A 26,303-nucleotide genomic window follows, 5' to 3' on the forward strand; every position below is an offset into this window, starting at 1 on the left:
GGCAATCTTGTATTTTAATAACCGTTTAAATTTTATGTCGAATTGTTTGTGCTCTCTGTAGATTAGTTCAGACGTTCTTTGCACAACAGTATTTAGCATGGATAGGGACTGCGACTGCTGTGTTCGGAGGCAGGCTGAGTTGGCATCCCTTTGCTCCCAGCTTCAGGCAGTGTTGGCTTTGGTCACACAGCTTAAGGCTGTTGTCAATGGGCATCACTGTGGGGGACCGGACGGGGGTTTGTCGGGGACGACCAGCTCGTCCCATGCATCCCCCAATCGGTCTACGGCTGTGGCTGCCAGGGATAATGCCCACATTGAGGCTGACCCCTCACCTGTGGTAGAGTGGGAGGTCGTCTCGAGGTGTGGCAGGGGGCGAAAGACATTCCGGAGGGCTGAACGGGAGGCCTCTCCAGTTTGTCTGACGGACCAGTTTGATGCTCTGTCTCCAGCTGATACTGATTTTCGGCCGGATATGGCTGCTTGTCCTGTTCCAGAGGTTGCCCCTCAGTCTGCAAGATCTTGGTGGTCGCAGAGGGTGGGCTTACTGGTAGTTGGAAGCTCCAACGTTAGGCGCGTAATGTGACCCCTTAGGGATATGGCTGCAAGGCAGGGGATGAAAACCAATGTGCACTCCGTGTGCATGCCGGGGGGAGTCATTTCAGATGTGGAAAGGGTCCTTCCGGATGCCATGAAGGGTACAGGGTGCACCCATCTGCAGGTGGTCGCTCATGTCGGCACCAATGATGTGTGTCGCTATGGATCGGAGGAAATCCTCTCTGGCTTCCGGCGGCTATCTGATTTGGTGAAGACTGCCAGTCTCGCTAGCGGGATGAAAGCAGAGCTCACCATCTGCGGCATCGTCGACAGGACTGACTGTGGACCTTTGGTACAGAGCCGAGTGGAGGGTCTGAATCAGAGGCTGAGACGGTTCTGCGACCATGTGGGCTGCAGATTCCTCGACCTGCGCCATAGGGTGGTGGGGTTTCTGGTTCTGCTGGATAGGTCAGGAGTCCACTACACCCAGCAGTCGGCTACACGGGTAGCAGGGGCTGTGTGGCGTGGACTGGGCGGTTTTTTAGGTTAAATGGCCTCGGGCAAGTACAGAAAGGGCAACAGACTCGAAGGGTGCAGGGCAAAGTCAGGACATGCGGGGACCAAGCAGCAATCGGTATTGTAATTGTAGACTGTCGAAGCTGCGTTAGTTAAGTATCGGAACTTCAAGTGCTGATAGAAAGCACCAAAGCTGAAATCGTTATAGGTACGGAGAGCTGGCTGAAGGCAGAGATAAACTCTGCCTATATTTTTACAAAGGCACAGACAGCGTTTAGAAAGGACAGATAGCATGCAACCAGTGGTGGCGTGTTTGTCGCTGTTAGTAGTAGTTTATCCTGTAGTGAAATAGAAGTGGATACTTCCTGTGAATTATTATGGGTGGAGGTTATACTCAACAACCGAGCTAGGTTAATAATTGGTTCCTTTTACCGACCTCCCGACTCAACAGCATTAGTGGCAGAACATCTGAGAGAAAATCTGGAATGCATTTTCCTCAGCATGTTATAGTCTTAGGTGGAGATTTCAATTTAGCAGATATAGACTGGGACACTCAGATGTTTAGAACGGGTGGTAGGGACAGAGCATCGAGTGACATTATACTGAGTGCACTATCCGAAAATTATCTCGAGCAATTAAACAGAGAACCGACTCGTGGAGATAACATCTTGGACGTACTGATAACCAACAGACCTGAACTTTTCGACTCTGTAAGCGCAGAACAGGGAATCAGTGATCATAAGGCCGTTGCAGCATCCCTGAATATGGAAGTTAATAGGAATATAAAAAAAAGGGAGGAAGTTTTATCTGTTTAGCAAGATTAATAGGAGGCAGATTTCAGACTACCTAACTGATCAAAACGAAAATTTCTGTTTCGACACTGACAATGTTGAGTGATAATGGAAAAAGTTCAAGGCAATCGTAAAATGCGTTTTAGACAGGTACTTGCCGAGTAAAACTGTGAGGGACGGGAAAAATCCAACGTGGTTCAACAACAAAGTTAGGAAACTACTGCGAAAGCAAAGATAGCTTCACTGCAAGTTTAAACGCAGCCAAAACATCTCAGACAAACAGATGCTAAACAATGTCAAAGTTAGCGTAAGGAGTGCTATGCGTGAAGCGTTCAGTGAATTCGAAAGTAAAATTCTATGTACCGACTTGACAGAAAATCCTAGGAAGTTCTGGTCTTACGTTAAGTCAGTAAGTGGATCGAAACAGCATATCCAGACACTCTTGGATGTTGATGGCATTGAAACCGAGGATGACACGCGTAAAGCTGAAATACCAAACACCTTATTCCAAAGTTACTTCTCTAAATCCTCGCACGAAGAAAAAATGGCTGACATCAAAATAAGTGTCCAAGGAATAGAAAATCAACTGAAATCACTCAACAGATGAAAGTCCACTGGACCTGACGGGATACCAATTCGATTCTACACAGATTACGCGAAAGAACGTGCCCCCCTTCTAACAGCCGTGTACCGCAAGTCTCTAGAGGAACGGAAGGTTCCAAATGATTGGAAAAGAGCACTGGTAGTCCCAGTTTTCAAGAAGGGTCGTCGAGCAGATGCACAAAACTATAGGCCTATGTCTCTGACATCGATCTGTTGTAGAATTTTAGAACATGTTTTTTGCTCGCGAATCATGTCATTTCTGGAAACCCAGAATCTACTCTGTAGGAATCAACATGGATTCCGGAAACTGCGATCGTGTGAGACCCAACTCGCTTTATTTGTTCATGAGACCCAGAAAATATTAGATACAGGCTCCCAGGTAGATGCCATTTTCCTTGGCTTCCGGAAGGCGTTCGATACAGTTCCGCACTGTCACCTAATAAAGTAAGAGCCAACGGAATATCAGACCAGCTGTGTGGCTGGATTGAAGAGTTTTTAGCAAACAGAACACAGCATGTTGTTCTCAATGGAGAGACGTCTACAGACATTAAAGTAACCTCTGGCGTACCACAGGGGAGTGTTATGGGACCATTGCTTTTCACAATATATATAAATGACCTAGTAGATAGTGTCGGAAGTTCCATGCGGCTTTTCACGGATGATGCTGTAGTATACAGAGAAGTTGCAGTAAAGAAAATCGTAGCGAAATGCAGTAGGACCTGCAGCGGATAGGCACTTGGTGCAGGGAGTGGCAACTGACCCTTAACATAGACAAATGTAATGTATTGCGAATACATAGAAAGAAGGATCCTTTATTGTATGATTATATGCTAGCGGAACAAACACTGGTAGCAGTTACTTCTGTAAAATATCTGGGAGTATGCGTGCGGAACAATTTGAAGTGGAATGATCATATAAAATTAATTGTTGGTAAGGCGGGTACCAGGTTGAGATTCATTGGGAGAGTGTTTAGAAAATGTAGTCCATCAACAAAGGAGGTGGCTTACAAAACACTCGTTCGACCTATACTTGAGTATTGCTCATCAGTGTGGGATCCGTACCAGATCGGGTTGACGGAGGAAGTAGAGAAGATCAAAAGAAGAGCGGCGTGTTTCGTCACAGGGTTATTTCGTAAGCGTGATAGCGTTACGGAGATGTTTAGCAAACTCAAGTGGCAGACTCTGCAAGAGAGGCGCTCTGCATCGCGGTGTAGCTTGCTGTCCAGGTTTCGAGAGGGTGCGTTTCTGGACGAGGTATCGAATATATTGCTTCCCGCTGCTTATACCTCCCTAAGAGATCACGAATGTAAAATTAGAGAGATTCGAGCGCGCACGGAGGCTTTCCGGCAGTCGTTCTTCCCGCGAACCATACGCGAGTGGAACAGGAAAGGGAGGTAATGACAGTGGCACGTAAAGTGCCCTCCGCCACACACCGTTGGGTGGCTTGCGGAGTATAAATGTAGATGTAGATGTAGAACTGTGGCCTGGTGGCGTGGCACATCGTCATCCACAAAAATTTCATCGTTGTTTGAAAAGATGAAGTCCATAAATGGCTGCAAATGGTCTCCAAGTAGCTGAACATAAGTATTTCTAGTAAATGATCGGTTCAGTTGAACCAGAGGACCCAGTCCATACCATGTCAACACAGTCCACGCCATTATGGAGTCACCACCAGCTTGGACAGTGCCTTGTTGACATCCTGGGTCCATAGTTTTGTGGGGTCTGCGCCACTGTGGAACCCTACCATCAGCTCTTACCAACTGAAATGGGGACTCATCTGACGCTTATGGTCCAACCGATATGATCACGAGCCCAGGAGATTCGGTGCAAGGGATATCGCGATGTGAGCAGAGGCAGTGGTATTGGTTGTCTGCTGTCATAGCCCACTGACGCCAAATTACGCCGCAATATCCAAACGGATATGTTCGTCGTACGTCCCACATTAATACCTGTGCTTACTTCACGCAGTATTGCTTGTCTGTTAGCACTGACATCTCTACACGAACACTGGTGCTCTCGATCGTTAGGTGAATACGTTATCTCTGATGAAAGGTATTGCCTGAAATTTGGTATTCTCAGCACACTCTTGACAGTGTGGATCTCTGAATATTGAATTTCCTAACGATTTCCGAAATGGAGCTCTCATGCTTCTAGCTCCACCTACAGTTCCACATTCAAGGTTTGTTAATTCCCATCGTGTGGCCATAATCAAGTCGGAAACCTTTTCATATGAATTGCCTAATTGCAAATGACAACTTCCCCAATGTGCTGCCTTTTTATATCTTTTGTACGTGATGCTACCGTCATCTGTATATCTGCATAACACTATACCATGACTTTTGTCACCTCAGTGTATGACCCAGCAGCATCTCCATCCCATCCGTCACAACTAGATCGGGGTCAAGAACAAGTGATGGCGCAGTTGACCCTGTCTGCAGATGTGGAACAGGGGTTTCAAGAAGATCATACCGACCCTAGACCCACGTCGGATGTGGAGACACGCCAGCACAATCAGAAATCCCCCAAACGGAGTGAGAAGATGCGTCTGTCCACTGAAGAAGGGCTGCACGAGGGTTTTCAGCTGCCAGAGGATGAGGACGACCCCAACAGGTCACTGCCGGCGTGAGTAGATGCTGCCTATGCAGCTGCCACTGGCCGACCTGGAGCGCCAAACGCATGGTGACGAGATGGATGTGCCTATGCAGCAGGATGAAGCCCCAGTTGCAAGGACTAGCAAACGCCCCGCCCCACAATACTCGTATGGAGTATGGGCTAATGAAGTAGAATTGAACGATGTGATGCAGGAGATAGATGATCAATCGATGCCCTTTACCGACGCTGCGTAAGACGGGCCCTGCACGTGAGGTGATCTTTAACTTGTGCGTTTACAGCCCTGGTAATGGGTCGACGATCAACCCACAGTAACAGGAATGCCGTGACCATTCCCAACCCGCCTAATTAACTGCGATATCACAGGTACTGTTCTGGCGTAACGACAAGCGCCGGCACGAAGGTGAAGAACGCTAGAGCAGAGAAGGCTGTGAGACGACGTCAGCCAATAGTACGCTGACTAGGATCGCCCCATGACAGGAGTGGCCTCTATGCGAAGAGAATAAAAGAGAGCACTATTAGAGCCGTGACTTGTGATCCATATCCATTACTGCATGGACATAGTATATAACGAAAAACATTGATTATTTGCATGTGACCAATTGCTTGCGACACGAGTTGTAAATCAAAGTTTTGTCAATTCAATTACTGTAAAAAACTCCATTAATATGATTTGCTTGTATGTTGTCTAGCTATCCGAGAAAGCAGCTTCCTGGGCACCCTATAAGAGACGTGTTGGCAGGACCCCACATTGGCGACGAGTTATCAGAAGGACCCAGTGGCTGGCGGCCATGGAATTTTCTTTTTTGATTTTCTGGTGCCATTATTCTCTCTTGCCTTTTCTTTGCAGGGGTGTTTACTTGCTTTAACAGTCTATTTTGCTAACCAGTGTTTTCAGGTGGGCGTTGCAGAAATTTTCTTTGCTTTTGTTCTTATTTTTGTTGCTTGCCCTGTCTGTTTGTTTCGTGTGTGTTTTCCGAAATACCCACCCCGCCTATCCCGCCCCCTGCTCAGGCGTCACAGCCGCAAGCGTTAGATGCCACCACACAGCTAATGCAGATGTTTCAGTTCCAGACGCAGGACATATCTACACCACTCAACACGGTTCAGCAGCATCCTTTCGGCACCCTGTAAGAGAGGAGTGTGCAGGGCACCACAGGTACTGTTGATATCAACAGCATTTGCTCACTGGTAAAGGTCCAATTGATAAGGTATATGCTACGGGTGGCATGAATATTGTTTTCCTCCAAGAGGTGCTACCTGACATGAGATTAGACTTCTATAGTTATCACTCTTATAGTTTCCCGACTGGTGATGGTAGTGGTGGCACAGTCATATTGTTAACGGAATAGATTGAGGCGTCGGACATGATTATCCTCCGTCGGCACGTGATGTCGCACTATTGGTCGCTGAGGTCGGTTTGGTGAACGTTTATGCGTCATCAGGCTCTTCAAAGCGCCGAGTAGGTGATGTCGTCTTTTCAAGGCAATGCATTGCATCACGCAGTGGGCAGCGATTTTAGCTTTGTTCTGTAGCCCAATGACTAACACATGCACTTTGCCCTTGCCCAGCGTTGCACATACTGGTATAGGACCTTGCGTGGCAAGACAGCTGTACCCTAGAACACGGACACAATCGTCGATAGAATTACCTTACCAGCCACTCAGCCACACTCTTAGACAGGGTCGACATATCGCGAGGACTCTGCACGGTGATAGGTTATGCTCAGATATGGCCAAGGCTTTAACTGGCCACCAAGCTCATATGTGGGCTTTTGCCTTGCGTCGAAAACAGACGAGACGTAATAGGGGAAGCATGGAAACTAAACGTTCCCACCTTCGCATGGAAGGCTGTCACCGTGAGATTATGTATACTTGGCATGATTACGACGGCACCTTCGAGCTTGCTGTTCACATTGTTGTAGTGGATTGGTTGTTTCACACTTACCTTATTCAGGGCATTTATCAGATACACTAGAGATAAGTCCAGCTGGCAATGGTTCGAACCCAGAATTTTATTACACAGCATTATGGGAACTGTCAATGCAACCGCCGTCACCAGACAGCCAATGGGCCGTCCAACTTGTCAAAGGCTGCTTGCTCCAATACATTGCGATGCATTTGGACGGTGCCAGAGTGTGCACGATAATACAAGATAGTCTCCATGATGCACAAGCATCAGGGCTTCACATAGTAAGAGAAAGACGCCACCGAAAACACACGCTCATCACGGCAGTCGAAACAGTGGAGGGATGGCAAACTGTGAAACAAGCAGAGATTGGCCCAGCGTTCACGTAACACTACCGCAGCTTCTATGCTGAGGGTCCAAGGAGCGCTTTGGTACTGGCAGACGTGCTGCCCAACCTGCAGGCACCTGAGGCTGTCCAGGGTGGCGGCACTCTGCTGGAGACGATACCTATGACGAACTGGATATGGCTTTCAAGAGCGGTGCATTGAACAAAATACCTGACGGGCTCCCTATTGAGTTTTACCGCCTCTTCTCCAGTCTCATGAGCGCAAGACGGATCCAAATACATAAAGAACTTATGACACCCTGTAAGGGATTCATTAGGGATTCATTACTATTCGCTAGCGCACTTGAGCAGATGTAATTTCGATGGATTGTTCACGCTCTGCCTGCGATATGGAATATCTATGCTACAATAGAATCGCAGGCCAGAGCAGTGTTGGCAGTAAGTCGAGTTTAGTAGCTCGGAGACAGCAGCCGTGTTTTGTAGCTCGCACAGAGCACTTGAGTTATGGAGTTGGGACAGGGCAGTGTAGCGGTTGACTTGTGTTACGCCGGTCGTACAGAACGGTGACGGTGCCTGAGCGATGTGGTATAAGGTAAAAAAAATATGTTAATTGCCACAACTGATTTAACCATTATTGTAATGTTAAAGTCCCATGTAATTTCTTGCAGAAACGTTTCAATAATAACTATTGTTCTGAAGAAAACTTTTGCCAGTCATTTATCTGAGTTTAAAGATTTTACGATTTTTTTCTGTGCATGCTCATGTTCATTAAGCAAAAGAAAACTATTTGTTTTCCTACAAATGAGAATCTAGTGGCCAGCATTGCACTGGGCTGTGCCAAAAGTTTCTTATAGGAGCAAATATATAGATAGCGTTATTCGGCGACAGCATTGTGAGGTAAGAATTTTTCAGTTTATTCAGGATGATTTCATAGGACCATGACGCAGCGCTGCTGAAGTCAAAACTTATTAATCTCGATATGCAGTTAGTCTTTAATGGAAGGTCACATTAAAACTTGAAATTTTGTTTTTGGAAAGAAATCTTTCTATTGGGAACTTAAACGAGATTTTTCTGTTGCGGGGTTACACAAAATAAGAATATTATAATTATTTTTCTGTTGGGAGGTTACAACCCACATTCCGAGTCCCCACTGAATTTACGGAGCCTAAACCTGGCGGTGGGCGGCACCTGCAGGACTATCGACCTCTGACTTTATTAACGTTGTCTATACGCTTTCTACACGCATCCTCCGCGCCCACAGGCAAGGGTGCAATACATACCTATCAAACATGCCTTAATGGAAAGACCAATGTTCGCACGGCGCTGGAATCATATAGGGACACGACAGCACTGACGTCGACAGCAACCTCCGGAGCGCCCTTATTGCAGAGGATTTCGAGCATGCATTTGACCGTGCTGATCGCGATTTTCTTCATGCGGTCCTGTAACGCATGAACATCCCTCGCGTATTTGTAGATGTAGTCCCGCGCCTGATTCGCAGAGCATATTTGAGGGTAATGGTGAACGGTTATCGATCAGAACCCATTTCTACCGAGCGTTCTATGAGGCAAGGATGCCTCTTCCACGCCGTCTTATTTGCAGTAACCCTCGAACCAGCCTTACATGTTAGACTGCGTAAGACAATGTATATGGATGTGGGCAGGTGCCTGGCCCCACGAACGGCAATGCCAGTTACTAGAGTACTGGCGTTCAAATGTTTAGGGGTACTATTTCTAGGCCATATTCAACGCACTTCGGCGGTCGCATATAGTCGGCTGTTACAACAGATATGTGCATTGGAACACTCCACATGCTACGCACGATAGACATGTTCCAGTGGGCACAGTACGTTAATGTCTACTTAGCTTCAAAATTAAACCATTTTGGCTATGTGATACCGATGTCAATTGCGATTACTACGAGATTACAAGTTGCATTTGGATACTTCGTGAGTGCTGATCTTGTTTTAAACTGCGTTACAACACCTTGACATTGGCCTCACATGAAGGTGGCGTGGGTTTGACCAGTGGCAAGAACAGAACGCGGGTGCTGTTTCTTGGAACGATGCACGGACTATGGAATTCTGAGCAAGTCAACCTGATGGGCGCCGTGATCGACAAAGTGACGCCACAATCACTGAACCCTCCAGTTTCCATCGGTAATATTTCAGCACCACTCAGTCGCATTAGGACGTTCCTCGTTGACTGTAGTTATCTCCTGGAAGACCTGCCTTCTACACGATCACTTAAGGCGAAGGACTATTATCACCAATTTGAGAGGCACCACCACGCCAACGTGGTTGAACGACGCCACCCTGTCGTACGATGGAAGAGAGTATGACGTGTGATCCATCTAGACTTTTCCCCGAGGCCGTGCGGGCTTCGTGGTATGTGGTAGTGAATGAGAAATTCCCTAATCGCAACGACTGTCCTTCATACATCTCATCGACGCACCTTTGTGTCCACGTTCCGTAGTAATTGATTCTGACGCACATTGGGTGACTTGTGGTACCGTCTAGCACCTTAGCTACTCATGCGATGAATGTAAGCCTTACACGTGATTACTGACGAATGGGATACAACTCGTCGGCTTTGACCAATGATGTCAGAGGTTACCACAGATGATGTATTGCATAGATTTAACAGCAAAGACGGATGCTGAGAAACAAAGGAGTGCAGCACAGAGAAAACAGATGATAGACATATATAACGTACATTCATATTTCGAACCTAATGTTAAGTATATCGCTTCTTTGAGTCCTAGTGTCCTATTCTTCAGTTCACCTATATAGCTTACCTGGAGAATGGGATACTAGTGTAAAAAAGGAAGGAAAAAAAGGGACAGAAGTAACGTTAACATGGAATACCTCAGTTGACATATAATAATTGTATCTCGAACTTCAGCTGATGTGTATAGGTTAACTGCGGTAGAGGATACAAATTTAACATATGTAGACTTTTTAGCCTTCGCTGCCACTAGTGTCCTATTCTTCAGTTGACTTTTGCAGGTCAGCCGAAGTACGGGATACATATTTTACAGGTGTTGCTTTCTTCGCCTCCGCTACTACTAGCATCCTTTTCTTCATTTTCTACTTGTACTAGCGGAGGCAAAAGACCAAAATACGTAAAATTTATATCCCATACTTCAGTCGACATATATACGTCAACTGAAGAATAGGATACTAATGCTAGCGAAATTCGACGTACCTAACATTGGGCACCTGTACCTCAGCTGAACTACGCGACGGAGAAAAAAAGTGACATACATAACATTTCTATCCTGTACTTCACCTGACCTATATAGGTCAACTGAAGAACAGGCTACTACCTTGGTAGTTCAGCTGCGTTACAGGATGCCAATGTTTCGTATGACGATTTTTTCGTCTTTGCTTGCACTAGTGTCCTTTTCTTCAGTTGACTTATATAGGTCAACTGAAGTATGGGATACAATTTTGTCGTATGTCGGTCGTTTCTACTTCGATAGTACTAGTATTGTCTGAAAAACATCTTACTAATACTCGTGCTAGCGAAGGCGAAAAAAGAATGACAACTAAAAAATTCACATTCCGTACTGCAGTTGATGAACCCAGCTTCAAGTCTTCCATATTCATAGGAATAGATAAATCCATACCAACAAACGAAAATAAAAAGTAAAAATTGTCCATAATGCAAAACAATTCTTCCAAAGTATCTCAAACTCGCTAAGAATGAAAATAAGTACCGAATGAATTGGAACGAATAAATGCTTTAGATTAATGCAATCGACAAAAATAGTACACAACGTCTAGCCCTTTCTTTTAAAAACACATTCATTTATTTCAGTTTACAGTGATGACGCCTCACTGCAGAAGGCAACCGATTTATTATCTGTGCCTCGAAAATAAAGACATTGATATCTATGAGTAAATTATGATTTCATTGGTCAAAACCATCGGGTTGTATCCCATTCTTCAATTGACCCCCCTACTCTTACGACAGCCATCCGCGATGATTGGAGACACGGACTTACAATGCCGCGCGGAATACCGGTCCTGCTTTGCTAATTATCTGGGTTCGTTCTTCATGGAACCTCCGGCTAGCTGGTGTGTTTCAGGTGCGAGAGGAGATAGACGATCATGAACCACAAATTAAGATCGATCTCAACCTGTATATATCTGCATATATGTCGATATTCCACAATCCACCTGACGGTGCGTGGAGGAGGGTACCCCGTACTACTCTAAGTCATTTCCTATCCTGTTCGACTCGTAAGTATAATGACAGAAAAACGACTATCTACATGCCTTCGCAAGAGCCCTAATATCTCATATCTTATCTCCGTGGTACTTACGCCCAATGTATGTTGGAGGCAACAGAATCGTTTTGTAGTCAGCTTAGAAAACCGGTTCTCTAAATTTTCCCAATAGTGTTCCTCGAAATGAACGTCGACTTCTCTTCAGGGATTCCTGAGTAACCGAAGCATCTCCGTAACACTTGTGTGTTGTTGGAATCTACCGGTAACAAATCTAGCAGCCTGCCTCTGAATTGCTTCAACGTCTACCATTAATCCGCCCTGGTGCGGATCAAACACTCTAGGAGTACTCACGAATAGGTCGTACTAGCGTCCTATATGTGGTCTCCTTTACAGATGAACCACACTTTTCTAGAATTCTTCCAATAAACCGAAGTCGACCATTCACTTTTCCCACCACAATCCTCACGTGATCGTGCCATTTCATATCGCTTTGCAACGTTACGTCCAGATATTTAAACGACGAGACTGTGTCAAACAAGACACTAATAATGCTGTATCGGAACATTACGGGTTTGTTTTTCCGACTCATCCTCATTAACTTAGATTTAGAGCCAGCTACCATTCATCACACCAACTAGAAATTATGTCTAAGTCATCTTGTATCATCCTACATTCACTCAACTTCGACACCTTACCGCACACCACAGAATCATCAGAAACAATCGCAGATTGCTGCCCACCCTCCCCGCCAAATCATTTATGTATATAGGAAATAATAGCGGTCATACCACACTTCCCTGGGGCCTTCTTGACGAGACGTTTGTCTCTGACGAGCACTCACCGTCGAGGACAACATACTGGGTTGTATAACTTAAGAAGTCTTCGAGCCATTCACATATCTATGAACCTATTCAATGCGCTCATAACTTCTGCAACAGCCTGCAATGGGACACAGTTTTAAACGCTTTCGGGAAATCTAGAAATATGAAATCTGCCTATTGCCTTTCATCCATAGCTCGCAGCCTGAAAACGGAAAAATGAGAATCATATGAGCGATACTTCCTAAAACCGTGCTGATTCATGGACATAAGCTTCTCGGTCTCAAGAAAATTTATTATATTCGAACTGAGAATGTGTTTAAGGATTCTGCAGCAAACCAGTGTTAGGGACATTGGTCTGTAATTTTGCAGGTCCGTTCTTTTATACATAGGAGTCTCGTGTGCTTTTTACCAGTCGTCTGGGACTTTGTGCTGGAATTGAGATTGACATTAAATGGAAGATAAGTGAGGAGCCAATGCTGTAGAGTAATTTTGAGAAACGGAATTGGGATTCCATCCGGATCTGGTGACTTATTTATTTTCAACTCCTTCAGTTGTTTCTCTGCACCAGGGCTACTTATTATGTCCATATGAGAGTCTGTTCTATAGTCAGACGGTGGTATGTTGGTACGATTTCTTGAGCGTGAAATTTAAAACTTTGACTTTAGTTTTGTTATCTTCATGTGCCACATCAGACCGGTCAACAAGGGACTGAATGGAAGCCTAAGACCCACTTAGCAATTTTACTTAGAACCAGAATTTTCTCGGGTTCCTTGCTAGATATTTTGCAAAGGTATGACGATGGTAGTAGTTGTATGCATTGCGCATAGATCTTTTCATGTACGCACGAATCGCTAATAATCTTTGCTTGTTGTCTTTTGCGAGATCTCTTTTGAGCCGAGAGTGCAACAGCCTCTGTTTCTTCAACATTTTCCGAATCTCGAAATTAAACCACGGCGGTCTTTTCCGTCCCGTCCTTAATCCACTTACATGGAACATCTTCAGATCACGATTTACAATCTGCTTAAACTTTGCCCGTAATTCCTCTACGTCCACTTACTGGAACGAAGTGATGTCAATTCACTGTCTAAGTGAGATGCTAACAACTGCTTATCTGCTCATTCTAGCAGAAACTCTCTACTATAATTCTTAACTGATTTATTAACTTACGTAAGCATAGTTGATACAATGACAAAGTGATCGGTAATCCTTATTTCTATACTGACGTTGTTGGTAAGTTTCAGCCTATTTGCAGCTACAAGGTCTAAGGTACTTCCGCAGTGCATGGGCTGCCAAACTACCTACTCAAGACAGTTTTCGGAAAACGTGTTCAAAAGTACTTCGGGTGAATGTCTTTCTGCACCCCCTGCAGTGACTCCATAGAAATCCCAGTCTATACCCGTTAGGTTAAAGTCGCCTCCAACTAGTAAAGCATGATCTCGGTACTTATGCGCTACTGACTGTAGGCATTTTTTGAATGACTCCAGAACTGTCACAGCAGAATCGGGTGGCCGGTAAAACCATCCAACAATTAGTCTCCTCCTATAGTCTCTAATCTGTCCATGACTCGCTAAATAGCTCAGAGCTTTCCACTTTGGCTTTCAGCGAGCTCTTGGTCCAAAGAATAATTTGAGCGCGAGATCTTTCCTGACGGGTATTAAATCCTGGAACTCTGTTGCGAATACTTCGACGATTTACTGATAATATTTTGACAGTCGAAGTGTCTTTGCTCTGGATGCAGTCTGACTTCCACTGCTGCTTTTCGATTGGTGAATGTTCATCAGAGTACCTCAAACTACCGCTTAGCCTAAAAACCCTCATGTGCACGCCACAAGTACTCTGCTACCCGAGTAGCCGCTTCCTTTGTGTAGTGCACCCCTGACCTATCTAGGGGCGTCCTACAATACCCCACCGAATAGTGCAAGTCTAGAAATCTGCAGCCAAGACCGTCACAGAGTCGACAAAGCCTCTCGTTGAGACCCTCCACTCGGCTCCAAACCAAAGGACACAGATCCACTCTGGGAATGAGGCTGCAAATAGAGAGCTCTGCTTGCACCCCACGCGTGAGGCCAGCAGCTGTCTCTACTTCCGCCAGCCGCCTGTATGAACTGAGGATGGCCTCAGAACCCATGCAGTAGGCGTTGTTGGTGCAGAAGTGAGCGACAACTTGCAGACGACTGCATCCTGCGCTCTCGATAGCCGCAGGAAAGGCCACCTCCACATCTCGGATGAGGCAGACATAACGAGTGCACATTGGCTTTCTTTCCAGCCCTGAACGTCATCTGCCTAAGGGGATCCATAACGCGCCTAACGATGGCGCTCCCATTAACTAGTAAACCCTTTCCCAAGTGCACCTGCTCAGACCCTGCTGAAGGAGCAGCCAGTTGTCCACTCACAGGGTGAATGAGCGAGACCAGACGACTAGTCTCCACATTCGCGCTCCGCGTCGAGCCATACGAACGCTTTACAACTCGCCACTCACTCTGCTGTGAAGGCTTAGGCAGGGACAGTACCCTCATCAAAAGAGAAGACGACCTGGACAGTCATTTTGCGCAGCTGTTATAGGGTTTTCTTTAACCAATTAGTATGGTCTTTACTTTGTAATTGAAAAAACTTTTTTACACTCCCCTTCGAGCCCTGTTCCAGAGCCGTGAGCAGGGCGACGCCGTGCCAGGCTTCAGGTGGTGACCCTAAACTAAGGACAGAGAAAAAAAGAAAAAAAGCGGAAAGCGTCTGGATATGAAACGAAAGGTTGTAGAGTCGAATCCCCGTTGGGTAACATTCTTTTCCGCTCTCCCTGTTTAACCTAGCTTTCTCCTCTCATTGATGTGGAGATCCATCACAAACGAAAAGTGGCTCGGATTCGACGTTACACTGTAGCTCTACTTTTGTAGGATAACTGATTAGGGACATGCAAGTCACCTAAGCGCCATCAGACTGATTGCAACCGTTGCCGAACAACTGCACAACGAAGAAATGCGAATCCTTATGCATAAAGAAAGCGCAACATGGAATGCAGCTTAGCTTCATTTAATAAATAAACTTATATAGCTGCGCAGCATATGACTCAATTTTCAGCCTTCTGCTTTCCTTGAATCAAACCTAGACATGAGTGCGACTTTTTGCGTGACACAATGAAGTCTGTCATAAAGAATCGACGAGAAAAAAACTGTGGCAATGAATTTCAACAATGCATCACAGTGCGTACTGAGCTGCATAAGAAGTGTGCTGTAACACGACCTAAACATGTACATCATGTGTGTTCTCTCATTATTTTTTGCTTCATTCGTGCCACTCACACAGATATACACCCATGATTCTCATACAGTATTTGCATTGGTTGTAAACTTATTATTTACATCATAATGTACGAGTACTTCCATCATTGCCGTGAGATGACACTCAAACGCTAATTCTATATGGAACACATAACAATCATGCCGCTACACAACTTTCCTTCAGTTCGCTGCTTACATCGCGTAAGTTATTCGAAATGTGATGGGCTTCACTTAACCGTTGTTCTCTGCGTTTTATTCGTGGTCCACCAACAAAATACGCTACGCCCGTCAATTTGTCTCGCTGTAGATACTTAATGCTGCCCGTGCGAAGCGGGGCAGGGTCGGTAGTAATACTGCATCCATACAAGAGGTGCACACGCCTACCGCTAGAGCTAACTGTTAATATAATAAAGAAGTGTCCAAGGCAAGGTCCTACTATTAGTCTCACTTATAAACGGTAATGATACCCACATACCATTAGCAACTGAAAGATGGCTGTAACCAGAGGTGGATAGCACAAAAATCTTGAATTATAATTGAAACAGATATTGCAAGGATCAGATTGAGGCCAATGATAGTGGTGAATTTGTTGCCATAAAGAACCACGTAATTTCAGATAAGGTTATTCGAGATTACGAATGCGAAACAATCTCGGTGAAGGTAAGTGTCAAAGGTGGTTCAAGCATTGTAATCAGGTGCATTTTAGACATCTTGCCTCAGGAGCTGCAGAGGCAGTTCACTTCAGTGGAAACTTGGAATATACTTGTGTACAGTCCCTGGTCATAATGTGATATTAGAGGGAGATTTCAGCCTATCTGGTATAAACTTACAGACCTAAACTTGCAGACTCAGGTGATTAGAGCAAGTGTCAGAGGCAATTTTTCATTTGATATTGTACTAAATTTCTTACCCGAAAATTACCATTATCTGTTAGTTAGGAAACCGACCAGAGAAGGTAATGTCATAGATTGCCTAGTGCCAACAGACAAGAAATTTCCATTCATTTTAGGTACAGCTTTGAATTATTAGCAAAAGGCCTGTTACAGCACCAACAAACACTGGTTTTGACAGGGATGTTAAGAAGAGTAAAAAACAGTGTTACTGCTTAGTAAATGCTAGAAGAAACAGAGTGCAGAGTGCCTTAAGAGTCAACGAAACCTTACGGAATGTAACGAGAAGATCGCAAAAATCGTTCAACGAATTCTAAAATAAAATACTGGTGATCGATCTGACGAAAAACTCGGAGAAAATTTAGATTTAAGTAAGGTAAGTAAACAGATCAAAATGAACTGTACGGTTCCTCAGTGATCATGTTGGCACCGAAGCTGGAAATGACAGAGGGAAGGACGAAATACTGGAAACAGCCTTCCGAAATTGTTTCACTGAAGAAGACCATAATACGGTTCATCCTATCAGTCACCGCACGAATTCAGAAATGACAAATATTGAGACAAGGTATTATGTAACATGAAACCAATAAAGTCGCTTAAAATGGGAAAGACGACAGGAATTCATGGGATACCTGTACCATTACAAACATATTATGGAATGCGGTACGATCGCATACAATTAATTGTCGGAAACCAGTTGAAAGAAGTTGGCAGAAGTAAATTGGAAGAATCCTTGGGAAACCAGTGAACTTTCGGAAGAGGTAGCTTGCAGAACACAAGCGATAGAGAATACAAAAAAGGAAAACAAAGACATTCATTTCATTGGCGGTTCGATCGGTAGGCACGAAAACGTAATGGAGAAGCTCACTCACCTCCAGTGGGGGACGCTACAAGAGCGATTTCTTGTATCACAGTGAAGCTTACTACTAATTCTGTGACTGAATGTTCTAAGAAGGGTCATCATTTATATCCACTCACATAAACTGCTCATTAATAATTTTGCACCGAATGGATATCTACGGCAGTTTGTAGCCTTATATTTGAGGGGAGCGGAGAGTGATGAAACTAAAGACAAAAATGATTTAACTTTGTAATATAAAGAAAACCAAATAAAAGCAGTATGTGCGCAAGTGCACATCTTCACACGCTTATGAAATCGAAACCTGCTGCTGGGTAACATTAAATGCCGTGCTGCTCCATCCCGTGCATTGTAAAATGCTAGGAGCCTCCTTACTGATTGAAACGTTGCTGCTGACGCATGTGCTAGTTTTAGAAGGCGTCCGTTCTTAGGTCATCCAATGTGTGAGAATAGTTCCTACCACGAAGCATTGCAAGCCTCACTGATCTCAAGAAAACTCAGTCGGTTTCATGTCAAAGATTCCACAGGACATTCTACTCGTTTAATTTCAGCCTCCTGGAAGAAAGTTTTCGCAAGGTGGGCGCGGTGTGCTTGTGCGCTACATGTTGAAAGACAAAATATTGCCGAAATGTAGACTGTAGGGCTGGAAAAAAGGTGGGATGACTCGGTCCCTACAGTGAATAAATTAAAAATTATAGAAAAGCAGTAACAGCAGATAGATCGATCTAGAGAGTCTTTGGATGTCACCTGAGTAACAGATCCGTAAGGAACATTTGAATCCTTTTAAAGTTGTGTTAGTGATGTGGTTTGTGAAGCGGATACGCTAAGGGACAACCACACCTAAACCAAGACGAAGCAGACCTCATGCATTGAAAGACAGGTAGCGTCGAGCATTGTGGAGGGTTGTTATAAAAAAATCGCATGAAATCAGTGGGACGGATCACTCATGAGTGCCAAATTGCTATCAACAGTCCAGCTATAACAGTGACTGCGTAGGGAGTTAAGAAGATGGTGGTGGTTAGTGTTTAACGTCCCGTCGACAACGAGGTCATTAGAGACGGAGCGCAAGCTCGGGTTAGGGAAGGATTGGGAAGGAAATAGGCCGTGCCCTTTCAAAGGAACCATCCCGGCATTTGCCTGAAACGATTTAGGGAAATCACGGAAAACCTAAATCAGGATGGCCGGAGACGGGATTGAACCGTCGTCCTCCCGAATGCGAGTCCAGTGTGCTAACCACTGCGCCACCTCGCTCGGTGTAGTTAAGAAGAATGAGGAACACTGGCCGAGCAGCTCCTCATACGCCACAGATCTCTGTAGTCAATGCTAAGTGACACTTTAAGTAGTGTAAATAGTGATGCCAATGAACAGGCGATAACTTGAAACAAGTGATTTGGAGTGATGAATAACACTATACCCAGTGGCAATCCGGTGGAAGGGTTTGGGTTCAAAATGGTTCAAGTGGCTTTGAGCACTATGGGACTTAACTTGTGAGGTCATCAGTCCCCTAGAACTTAGAACTACTTAAACCGAACTAACCTAAGGACATCACACATATCCATATCTGAGGCAGGATTCGAACCTGCGACCGTAGCAGCAGCGCGGTTCCGGACTGAAGCGCCTAGAGCCGCTCGGTCACAGCGGCCAGCCGAAACAGTAACAATCATATGTGATTAATTATGTAATACGAGGTAATTAATCTTGATCTTGTCAATATACAAAACTGTAAAAAACCCATTATAATTTTTTGCTTCTAAAACTAAATGATTATTGAAGCTTAAAAATGTGCAATTGTTATTCGATGTACACTGTACTACATAAATGGCATCTGTGAACAAATATCGATGTGAATGATGCTCTGTTATTACTCGATATAAGACTTTTGTATCTTTAGTTTAAGTTACCTTTGTGGAAGGAGCTGCTAGTCAGCTGTTGAGGAGAAATGCCGTAATATAACTTTTCTGTTGATGGGACGTGGGGAGGTAAGTCTGTAACTTGTCTCCGTCATACCCATGTGAAGTATATTGTCGATTTGTGAATAAATGTGAAAAATTGTTCCGTGCACATTCAAGAGTGAGATAATATATATTATGGAATTACGACTGAATACTGAGACCAAGAAGAAGATTAACATGTTATTCTTGAACATTTTCAAGATCTAGGTACCCTCTCGGCGAAATCATATCCCATTTTTATTTCAGGACAACGAGCAACAATAACATTAACGACAGCAAACTTAAGACGAGTATTATCATCAAGTATTGTATTTCACGTCCTACAGTGTTAACATAATATATCTAGCACCTGTTTCCGGCAATTTATTTAAATCAAGTCTACCTTTTGAGTGTATAGAGAGAATTGTAATTGTTCTTTTCTTACGACATTTATTCAATGATGTTTTAATTACGCATACGACAGGGTTGTTTATACAGCGTAAGTCCAAAAGTAGCCCAAAATTCTTGATAATCAATAGGTACTAAGAGTTCCATTTGCCTGATAATGTCTTAAAAATTAAAATAAATGTTCGTCGTTATCAACATATTTCTGTATATAGCTGAGATAATTTTGTGGTACAATTTATTACACGCGTGCTATAATTTAGAAGACCTGCTCATAAACTGCACCATTTTGTACCTCTTCCCCTATTGTGTTATACCTTACAAAGTGTGGAAAATTTATTTTCGAAACATTGGGCATTCGTGTCCGAGAGAATAGTCGACACATTTTTAATATTGCACGTAGATAATGTTGTATTAAATTTCAGAAAAATAAAAAAAAGGGGTTGAAAGTGGTACAACTGAAGAGACAAAAACAAACTATGCACTGTGCATTATAATTTGGAGTAATTTATAATCTCACGAAATTATTGCTCCAGTAAAATCAAATATATTTGAGCTTATACAGAAGTTTATTGACATTTGTTTATACCATGAACAGTTCGTGGGCGAAACAGACATTATAGATGCTTTTATATTATTAGAACAATAATGACGTATTCAAACGGAGAGACATTTCATATTCTTATCGTATTCGATAATGTCGTTAGAATTACTAACAGGCAGAACTAATATATGCAGAGACATATTGATATCCTCCATGCTGGTCGTTACATGTTCTTCGGACTGGTTTCGCAGATTTGTAATACTGACCACGCACAAATGACTTAAGTCGAAACAAGTAAATAAGCAGAAGTGTAGAGAAGCGATGGAAGTGGACTGATTGTTCTTATGATAAATTTCGACCCACCGCGTTCCACAACGAGATTTCGGGGTGAGCAAAAGTACCGTAGGAGGAATTTTATATCATGCTGGTTTCCACCTGTTTCACATTTATGTACATCAGCTGAAGATAGTTTACATACTAGAACCAGCTTCTGTAATAGATATCTAACTCAAAATCTAGATCTCCAGACAAATCTAATATAAATATTTGCATTGCGCGTTATTGGTCAACAGAATAGCGCTACTGATTATATCCACAAGAAAACCGGCATGTCTAGAGCACAAATATCAGGAGTGGGCGAATCCTTGATCAGGTTATGTGTCTTTTATTTTTTTGGTGAACGGATGAATGGAGAGGGATCATTTGAATTTGCTAGATGTTCTGATAGCAACACGGTTGTTAGTGGTTGCAGCAAAATGGATGTGGAACACATATTTTCTTGTGGGCCAGGTGTGTTTCAAATCAAAATTTTTCCTGGTCGATCGAGTGGCAGAGGAAGGCCAGGGGCTTCTTCGCAAGCGCAGTGGCCAGATATAACTCCCCTTGATTATTTCTCTTGGGGACGCAGCAAAGAAACTGTGTATCAACAGTGTCCTGCAACGAGAGATGATATGAAAAAGAGAATTCGCGAAGCATGCTGGTCGCTCTCAGCAGCGTGGAGACTTCTAGGTATTCAAAGTGAACGAGTTCGGGTACGACTGTACTTAAAATAAGACGGAAGGTGTTCTGGACATATATTACAGTAAATCGAGACAGATACATTTATTATTTTCTAACGACTTTGGGAAGTGTTTAATAGCAAATAAAGTTTTTTTCAAAATTAAAATTTTAAGAAAAAGTTCTTCCTTCAGCGTAATATTAAAAATCACTTCCATTCTTCTACAAAATTCCTTATTATTTCCTTAGGCATTGTTCAAATGGTTTGATGCAGGAAGAGTTTTTTGATTATGTGACGGAATAGGCGTGAAAAAGTAACTTATTAGACATAAATGTTCAGTTTATAGAGTTCTGTTCAAAGGTACTATTTTCGCACAATTTTTCCATTTAAAATTGTGAAATCGAGTTCGGTTTTTTCATTTCCCAACAGTTTAAAGGCAATTTAGTGTCCACCAATAAATTCCCCCTTGCAGCATTTAGCACGTCGACCCAAATTTTCTGTAGTTATTTGCCGACTCTGCATTCAGCACTCTACTTTTCATGGCGACAGTTTTCATTATTTTCGTACGATTAGGGCTGCCTAGTATCAATGGTACATCTAGATCAGGGCTATGAGATTTCAAAGTATAATGCTCTCTGACGAAGTCTTTGTAGATTATTTTGTTGTCTGCCATCTTTGGTCTTCGGGTTTACATTTGCTTAACAAGTCTCACAAATGTATCATGTCAGATGGTAGATTATACCAACGAACGCAAGTGAGATCTGAATCCTCAGAAAAGTGAACAGGTTTTTTCCTTACATTTAACTTGTGGTAATGTCATAAGCAGACCTGCATGTACGTCGGGAGTAAATTTTTCCAGGTTTTCTGCGGACACAGTCCTGCTGCTGTACAGATAACAGTAGTATCATATTGTGGGAGCAAAGTGACGCGGAAACTGGAAACTTACTACAAACTTGAAGCACACGTGCAGTACGATTCTTGTGGGCATAAGCATCTAAACTGCGCTGCAGGACCAAATGCCGTGTTACGCCCAGCGGTAGTAAAACGGCGCCAACGATTATTTGAACAGGGCCCCACACACTTGGATTGTGCTGATCCACCATACGGTCCATATGTCACTCCATGCGATTTCCATCTCTTCGACAGGCTGAAAGAAAAGTTGAGGAGAAAGGACGTTCACAGAGCGGTTCGCGAATGGATCCGTGACCAAGCAGTGCATTATTATCTTAGAGAATTAGGCGAACTGAACGTTTGGTTGAGCGTTGGCAGTTGTTTACAAAGACTTGGTGCCTATGATGAAAAATAATATCATGTATCTGTGTCACTTTGATGTGTAGTGCACTATCCAATGAAAGTTACTTGCCGACCACAATAATGTGTAACTTCTTTTTGAAGTTCCATCGCTGTTCCAATCTACACAGTTGTAGATTTAGCTCCATTTACCTGTATAGACCTCCTGGTATCTTTGCCTTCGGTAGCGCCTATAAAACCTTCGCTTCAACAATGTAAGATATAGGTTCATAGGTACTAGATGATTTCTTCGCACTTCCATGGTTTTATAACCCGCTGTGATCCGGCCAGTTTCCGTAGAAGTTTGTTTCTAGTAGCAGCTTCTGACTTGCAGTTCATGCAGTGCTTCTTCAAAGTAAGAGATCTATCGGTTGTCACTTTAAGATATTTTAGGTTCTCACAGTGTTCCACTTCGACATCTGACTGTACTATCTTTAATTTGCTACAAACTTCCCCATTTCTCAAAATGTGCCTTTGGGGAATTGGCTTAAGTTGGCTTGTGTTGGAGTATCTGGTAATTGTTTAAGGGCATTCGAGAGCGTGTTTTACAGTGATTCAAAGTCTCTGCTCTGGGTGGCTAGAGCAAGGACATCGGCATACAAGAAACTCTTGCTGTTGAGTGTTATGGGCTGGTCATTCGTGTACCGCTTTTCTGTAGTCTCCATCAGCTACGCTCTTCTTGGAAGTCGACGAAGGGCCTACGATTCTGCAAATGAGTGGGGATAAATCTCGTTCAGCTAAAATCCTTGGTCAGATTGTAGACCTTGACTTTTTGGAGCTGGTGGTTAAGAATCTGTCATTTTACGAGCTTAAAACCCACCTTCTAAAACTGTATGAGATTTAGCAACTGTCCGGTACAGCTTTTACCACGTCGAAATTCATATTTCTGAGGTATAAATAAGGGGTCAGTTGCAAGTGAGAGGCGATTTAAAAGGGGTCAGTTGCAAGTGAGAGGCGATTTAAAATCAATCTTTCCAGAAATTCATAGAGGTGACATAGTAGTGCGACTGATCTAAAATGCTTTGGATTAGTTCCTTCTTTTCCAGGTTTCAGCAAAGGAATCATTTGGCTGTTCCGCCATATCTTTGGGATTTGCCTTCTGCTCACGCAGTTGGTGAAAAGTTGTATAATTCATTTCTTTATTATAAAGGTTAAAAATAGACATTTGAATGTTAAAATTCATATCAGCTGCATTTCTTCAGTGATTAAATCATTAAACAGTCATAATTCTCATAAATGATCTACTACGAATCTCTTACTAATGAATCATTTTTAATAAATCACTGAATTATGCCGAAAATCATGTACATATTTGTCTTAGAAAGCTTTTTTCCGTTGTTAATTCATTTACATAATATATTTAAGAATAAAGAAGGTAGTAAACCTATTTTTTTAAAAGTAGCTCAAAACTGGTAGTGTAAAATTTCTTACGATTTTGAAGGTAAACAACATAAATGCCCCAGATCTGTGGAGATGAGCGTCTGAGAATCACAGGTTATGTGTTGTGAGCAGTTGATTGTTGATATTTCCACCGCGAAGTATACAATTACAGCAAACTGGAAAAGTTATGATTCCAGAAATTACGCTGCCTCAGAAAATACAGAACTCTTAGCTGTGTCGGGTTCGGGATAATTTGTATCGAAAGCAACAGACGATAAGTAAATTAAATTAGGGTACAACACAGAACAATTCGGATTTTAGATGAGATGAGCTTTAATCTCACCTTGTTGTTATCTGAATCACTGTTCATTTTTTGTTAATAAATTTAGATAGCCCGTCTCTAACGGCCGTGTATTGACGGCGGTAATCTTCTCGGCTCCGCTATTGAACTGAGAAATATGAGTAGTGCGTAGAGAGAGCGATAAGCCTTGTTTATTGCTTGCCTGGCGACGGGGCAATCGAGCCGTAGTGTTTTTCGTTGTACGTCAGGGTAAGAGCGAAGTCGGTTGCTTTCGTGTTTGAAGAAGCGTTGTGTTAAGAGCTCTTTATTTAGAGCTTAAACAGCGTGAATCGCTGCGTTGAAATTTCTATCCTGCATCGCCAAGAATGGCGCATATGACTTACTACACCACAATTTCCTTGTGCGTCTACTGCAGGAAACGCAGTAGATAATGAAACTCGAAAGTAAATGAGCTACCTATATTATGAGCGTAAAGACCACGTATATTTAGAGAACCGCAATCTTCAGTAGAAACCATTTTCTTTTCGAAAGAACTCCGTCTCAAGAACACATATTCTCTTGTAGTTCCTACAGCGAAACAGAATATTCGTACAAAGATTCATTTATGTTCTCGTCATGCGGAATGTTAGCACATTACTTATTTCCGAATGCCATTAGTTTTCTACCACACGTGAGTATTCCAGAATTACGCTTGGTTTTGAATCAGCAACGACAAAAGTAATAATGAGATGTAAACAAGACAGTTCTCTTTCACGTTTTCCAGGGTATCTTTCGCAACGCGAACTCATCGAATACTTCAGTGACGAAGGAGTTTTGCAAGAGATGGTTAGGAAACGGGTGAATTTTTGTATGTGCGATTAGTAATCATAATTTTTGTAACGGTGTACTTTTCTTAACGATATTCAATGGTGATGAAAAGAGGGGTGCAGCGCTGTAATACTCTCAAATGTTCTCAATGAAAAGTAATGTCGGACTTGGTAGTTAAGCGGTAAAGCCCGTGCCTGGAAAAGTGAGTTAGCGGGATCTAATACCGGTCGAAACATGGAAGTTGGACTCTGCCTTTGATCAACCCTTCACCTTTAAACTATGTAAGCAGAAGACTTGCATCCGGCCACTGAGCCACGTACTAAAAATGAAAAGTTTGATTATAATAGCCGGAAAACGTGAAAAACAGAGCTCGAAGTCTGCTACTTAGGGGCAGTTTCAGCCTGGTTTTGCTGTTTTAATACGCCAGTGGAGGTGAATGTTCGTTCTCCAACAGAATTCGCCCACAAATTTTTCAAATCAAAGGGCAGTTTTTTGCGAAAAGCTACACCGGGAACATTATTGCCATTTCATAAGCATCGAATGCTGTTGCAAAAATTATCAGTTTCCACAAAACTTCAAAAAAGTGACCTCACTGTGATGGTGATAGTATTACTAAATACGCTCCTTTCACACTTCTATATCTACTGCCTGGCAGTGAAAGTGAAGCTCCCACAAGAGGAGAAGGAAATGAAGTTAAACTTCACGGCTTGAGAAGGTATGTGATGTCAATGCAGTGATTACAAAGTCGAGTAATTTTTCAAAGAACTTGATATTATGAGCTCATTTATCAGTAGGACGTTGCACCCACTCTAGCTTGGAATTATGCACTGATTCAGTTGGGAAGGGTTTCATAAAGCCATCGTAGCAGAGGAGAAGAATGTCCGTAACGTACCTTTGTGCTATCAGTGTTCCCTCGGTCACTTCCAGGCGTGACCTATGGTCATATCCGATGGCTCCTGACGCCATAACAATAGAGGTAACATACCTGTGCTCTCCAAAACACTGGAAGAATGGGTCACGATGTGATGCCATTCATGTGATGCCAAGCAGTCCATGCTTCCCGCTTACGATGCCACACCAAACGCAGCCGTTTGTGTTATGTGAGCTAATCAATATTTGGTTCGCTGGCTAGCCATTAATACAAGCCTTCTTAGGAGACTACGAAGCATAGTCTAGATAACAACTCCAAGAGGATAAGATGGAGAAGAAGAGCAATACATTTATGTATTCAAGTAAGAAATGTGCCACAGTCTGGAACAGCTG

This window comes from Schistocerca americana, chromosome X, assembly GCF_021461395.2.
Source record: "Schistocerca americana isolate TAMUIC-IGC-003095 chromosome X, iqSchAmer2.1, whole genome shotgun sequence".
Classification (NCBI taxonomy): Eukaryota; Metazoa; Arthropoda; class Insecta; order Orthoptera; family Acrididae; genus Schistocerca; species Schistocerca americana.